The following is a 6,178-nucleotide window of genomic DNA, read 5'->3' on the forward strand; positions in this document are numbered from 1 at the left end:
AAACACTTATTTTGAAAATTATATATATATATATATTATTATTATATATATATTATTATTATATATATATTATTATTATAATTATATATATATATATACACAATTTTTGCAATCATCAAAATATCTACATTTGCTTGCATCCGCATTAGAATCTACAATATATAGTAAGCTTTTGATCTTTTGCTGAGGCATATATATATAATCATTAACGTGAGTGTGTGTATATGTGTGTTCCTAAAGATATGAGATACTATTGAAGATATATGTATATATGTATATATGTATATATGAACGTATATATGTATATATGTATATATGAACGTATATGTATATATCTAAACTACACGTCACCGACATTGTCAATACCAAACTAGTATTCGAAACTAGTTTCACGCGAACTTATAATTTCAAGCGTTTAAATATCGAGGAACCGCCCCTCGACGTAGATTACGAGCCAATGCGTTTGCACGGTTGCCTGCTACCTGGGCGGCTGGTGAGGTGAAATGATTGCAGAACGACGATTGATCGACGCGAGACCACGGTTGAATGTTGTTGTATATCAGCGCAAAGTAATACGAGCGTGTAATTTGAACACTGACAAAGTATCATCTAAAGTATTAAATTTTTCGATTATGATGTGAATGAATGTGAATGATTATGATGAGAAAGTAATTAACACGTTCCCTGCCAGACCGTTTTAATGACTTTTAATTCACCGAAAACAGTATACATTATGGGATTTTATAAATGTGTTATAATGATTTCATTTATGATTTCTTGCGAATTGGAAAGTTATTTATCACAAAAGTGAATATTCAAAGTAAAAAAAAATATTAGTTGGCGTGGAGATCGAGTTTAGCATGAATTGTTTATGGGAAAAACTAGTAGACTGTCACAGATACATTTGATTTTTCAAAGCTATCCTTAAAACAACTCGTAAGAACGTTAATATCTTGAAATATCTGAGCGTAAAGCCGAGAAACAAACGGAAAGGGAGAGTAGATTGGACGGCCGGCAAGGCGGCGCAACGCCTCAGATCATTTGCAGAGTTAACCAACCCTGTGACATGATTTACCGGCGGGAGGGGGGTATGTATAACGGGATGGGGGCAATCCCGCATCTATAATGCATGTGTGTCTTCTTTTCTGTGGACATAATTGTATGCGATATTACCCGGGGGAGCGCGACTCTCTTCTCGGCGCCGTGGCCGCGGTAACAAGGCATACTATCATCATTCGGGGTAGAACCGACCCTCGTAAAGAGCCACCCCATCGCCCGGTTACGTGGTGTCCGACTGATCCGCGAGAGCGAGCCTGCCCTGCGGTCCTCGTCGCTTCTCTCGCTTCGTGCCGTCGTTCGTCGGCGCGAACGCGGCGAAATATCGCCTTTTGATGCCCAATTACAGAGGCGCCGCTTCTTTATACGTTCCTTCTTCACAGCCGAGCCGTCGGCCGGCCACGACGGTTACCACAGGAAACTTAAATCGATGCCCCACGGGAGATCAGGGCGGGAGAAAGGAAGAAAAAGAGAGAGAGAGAGAGAGAGCGTATTTCTTTATTATGGAAAGGCGGGACGTGGAGATTGCGTGCGCGCAATGAGAAAAAAATACTCTCGCTGAAGAAATATTATCTGCTTGATTTTTAAAATTCTAAACGGAACACAATACGCTAACAAGGCGTCCTTCGCGAAATTTTTTCTCTTTTATATCCGAAGTGAAGGGAATCGGGCGCAATTTTTGGCTAGCCGAAACAGGAACAGGTCGAATTACTTGCCGCGAGGGGCACAATGGCTCGACCGCTTTCTTAAAATAGACGGGTGGGGTTGTTTTTATTAACGTACGAGAGAGGGGACATGTAAGCGGCTTACGGCCTGCAATTAAAATGTTTCTTTAAATACCCGCTCCAACGTCTCCATTGTGGACGATTGAAGCGCGTATTTAAATCGCGGCTCGTTATACGCGACCTTTGCGCGAGGTGGGAGAGCACGGAGGTGCGTGGAACAAATCGATTCGCAATGTTCTTCGTCAATCCTCCTCTTTCTCTCTCTTTCTCAAATTCTGATTGCATGTTTACGTACCTTAATTCCGTGAACTTGGTGACATATATCTGTCCATATATTTGATTACATATTTTACATGTAAGTTACATGATTAAAAAAACTCTTCAATTCCGCGGAAAGAAAGCGAAAGATCCATGGAGAAAAATGGAAAGAAATGTTCCCTCACGTTTTTTGCAGAAACTGAAAAGAACTGCAGGAAGATTGGAAAAACCAGCTTTTTCCGCGAGTCCCTTAAAAATTATAGTATATTATATGCATATGTATATATTTTTTTACTGCTTCATTAGTTTATAAAGTAACAAAGCTCTTATAGTAATAATTCGATCGTAAGTTTGACTTACCGTGATTCGCGAAGGAATGCTCCGCGCTTTCGGCTGTATGCTACCCTCACCTTCCGCTCCTTACAAATTCCTTCGGTTACGAGATTGTCTGGCCCCCCGCGGAACCCGATTTCGGCGAGGCGCGTGGATGTATATCCCCGTATCGTCGAGACGTGACGTACTTACGGGAAAAAAATCGGCGCAACGAGAGATCCCGCTCGTACTTGCAGATTCCTCTCGGGAGGCGGCCGAGGCTACATTCGCGAAACCAATTTGCCGGAACATTAGACGCAGACGATGTTTCTCCTACGGGCGTCCATTATTGACACCCTCTTGCCACGACTTCTCCTCGTCCCCTCGCCCTTCGTCATTATCAATACTGATATTTCGTGGGATTCTCAGTGCATCGAGACTCCGAGTATAATTTCATACTGAAGAGAGTCTCTGATAAGAATTTTATTTATCTTGGTAAATTAACATTTTATCTACCGGTACCGTCGCTATTCTTGATTTCAATACGATTTGAACGCTTTTCTCTCAATGTTGTTCGGAACACAGCCGATGTCTAATGAAAGATCTTTAAAAAAGAGAGGAAAGGACAATTTAGCTTATATAGTTATAATTTTTTCCATTGAAAAGGATTCGAAACCGTGACCGAAACGTAAAGAATTTTAATATACGATACATATGATTGGCAAAATGATTAAAAAAATTGTGGTTGTTTACCGAGATCGGCATTCCAGCTCGTACTATCCTACAGTTCTTATTGACTGAGAGATCTTAACTTCTGGAAATTATTCAAAAACAATTTCTACCGGATATCAGTTACGTTATTAAACCAAGCGTACGAAGCCAAGTGTGCGCTTGTTAACAGACTTCCGGGCGATGAAATGTCAAGCGTCAGGTGGAACGCTACGCGATTTGTTGTAATTACAATCCACCGGGTGAATAATGTTCTCGGATCAGACTTGTAACTTATTATAACCGATCGCACGTTGAGAAAAAAGTCTTCGTTCGTTCTCGCGAGCGTAAGAGTACCATGTGTGTGGTCGAAATCCGAAATTCTGCTGACGACCGTCCGGGGACCGCAGGGCTGTATCAGTTAAGGGTTTTTGTTCACTGGAGCGTTCTTACGTACCACGCGGGAGGACTCCCCAAGGATTTTGCGCGGGCCGGGATGTATAAGCGACGAGCGGGATTACATCGTGCGGCACATCCTACGGCACGGCAGTTTCCTCCAGTAATTGAAAAAGATTTGTTTCTCCCCGACACGCGCGCCGCCTGATAGTGTCGCGCCGCTGATAACGCATTCGGTCTTGATTACCGCTCTTGTTAACGTTACTTCGCGCCGTCGGAATGCGGCAAAATGCGAAGTACACTTTTCTGGCTGCTACTTGAAACTGCCTAAAACGCGTTATCGCCTCGGAAAATCTAAGCTGACTCGATTGCGTCGGCATGACCGCTAATTGTACAGAATAATCAACAGTTGACCCGGCCAAATTGTATCGTTTCCCTTCAAATCGATCTTTGCGCACGTGCGACGGGAGGACGGGAGTGATTTTACCGGCACACCGTCTCTTTTTCCCAGTGATCATGATTTTTATTAGAACTTGGATTACACTCGTGGTTTTCCACACACGCTGTCATCTACAGTATGTTCAGTATGATGCAATTCGGTGTTGTTACTCTACTAGCGGCGGTACTTACAGCTGCGGCGACAATACGGTGTGAGGCGCGCGAAGGATCCTCTATTCTCTCCGTCCTATTCGACTCGTCGTCTCTCCGTATAATTCCCGGCTTAATTCGATTACGCGACGTAATTAAGTATAATTGCACTGTGTAACGTCGTCCTCGCGACAAGTGATCATCGATCCTAAGCTACGCTGGCTGCTCTCTCGCGATCGCGACGAGCGTCGTCGTGTCGCGGCCGAATCTCTCGGCGAAATCTCGCGGTGAATCACGCTGCGACTTGGTTCGTAGTACATCGGGTTCGTCACGGACGGTATCGGTTACACCGCTCGTGGTGGCACACGACTCGTTTGCGAGCAGATATCTAGTAGAAAATAATTCTTTTCTCTGACCAGCTTCATCAGGAGACGGAACTCTCATGTTCCAACTATCGTGCCGCTTGACGTGGCTGTTCTGTTGTAACTCGAAAAAAAAGGGCTGCGATAGTCCCCTTGATAGAGAAGTGTGTTAAATAGAAAGGGAAAAGAGACCACCGAAGAATACTCGCTCTTTCTTGTCTGACTGTGACGTTTCATGGTGATATGCAGAACCAAACTGGAAAGGGTTACAGCCACGCGATACGACAAGTGTGCGTCAACATTGGCCAATTAGACACTCGCCATATCGTGTGTCTGAATGAATTTTGCAATTACTTATAAATGTAGAGGCTCTCGAAGTTTACGATGAAATAATAATGAAAGGCAAGTAAGAGCCAAGACGTAGGACGTTGTAGCGAAACGTACGATAATTTTACACGACACTTGCAACATTAGATTACTCGCTGCAAACGCGAATCGTGTGTTTCCGCGAGTTCGTGAGGAGCATCTTCGTCTGTTCGCTCGCATAGAAGTGCGCCCGTACCTGTATTACCGTGAGTAGTCGCTAAAAAATGACGACGATCGACGTAATACGGAACCGGATGAGCGAATTCGCTCCGCAGGATCTCCGGAATCGCAAATATCGACGTGACCTCGTCTCCTTCGTTCTGTTGCGACATAATAGCGAACGTTGTCTTAGCCGGCATCGTATATGCCTTACCATTCCTCAGATCGAGAGGGTTGAATGATTTTAAGCTTACCCATGCATGGTCAGTCACAAAAAGGTTGCAACGCGTTTTTTCGCAACGCATCTCACTTCACCCAATAGAAAAATGTATCTCCTGAAAATTACTAACTAAAACAAATTCTCCTATCGGACACGGAATGCGTCCCGAAACTTATAAAGAAAAAGCGTTGCAAGCTTTTTTCTAACTGATTGTACAAGGTCGAAAATCGTCTAAGTAATTCTAATTATAATAGTAGTGTTACAATGGCTCTAATTATAACGGTCTCGACCTTATTTGTATACATGTAAGGCTGAAAATCGCGTAATTTTTGATCTAGAATAGTAAGGCATACATGTACGTCATGTATACATTCGCGACGAATACTCGCGAGCTTCTTGCAGAGCTACTCGATTCGAGCTTATCGATCTGCTCGCTCGCTTGTATCGCGGCCGTATGTCGCGATCGCGCGAAACGAAACGTTTCCTAATATTCGCTAGTGACAGATCCATATTTTGCAGATATGGGCTTTACAACTATAGATCGGGTCCGCTCTCTAAATTTCTTGGAGTGAAATTCCACTCGAAGCGTAAAGTGACAGTGCCGAGTCACTCGAATTCGAATGATTGTTCACTCGTAGAGAATGAGTATTCTTTACTCTGAATCGTCGAGTGAACATTTTCTCTCGAAACTGAAAAGTGAATCCGATGTGTTCTACGGGAGCAATTTACTGTAACTGGTTGAACATTCACTCGTACAGAGTCAGAATCCACTCTAAACTTGTGAATGAAAGTGCGAGTGAAAGATTCACTCTTGCGATTTCGAGCGGCGATATTTTCATTGTCGCTTCGAATGAAAATACCGCCACTTTTCACTTGTTGTGAGTGAGATTCCACTCGGAGAAATTTAGACAGCACGATTTCAGCGATGCCGCGTGAACGTGAAGCTAGTTATAAATCGAAGGGTTGAGTGTAACAACGAGTTGACGTACTCTCTTAACGGTTGGAGAAAATTAATTTGTAAATTTAAA

The sequence above is a fragment of the Dinoponera quadriceps genome, unplaced genomic scaffold (assembly GCF_001313825.1).
Source record: "Dinoponera quadriceps isolate SergipeBrazil2010 unplaced genomic scaffold, ASM131382v1 scaffold453, whole genome shotgun sequence".
NCBI lineage: Eukaryota > Metazoa > Arthropoda > Insecta > Hymenoptera > Formicidae > Dinoponera > Dinoponera quadriceps.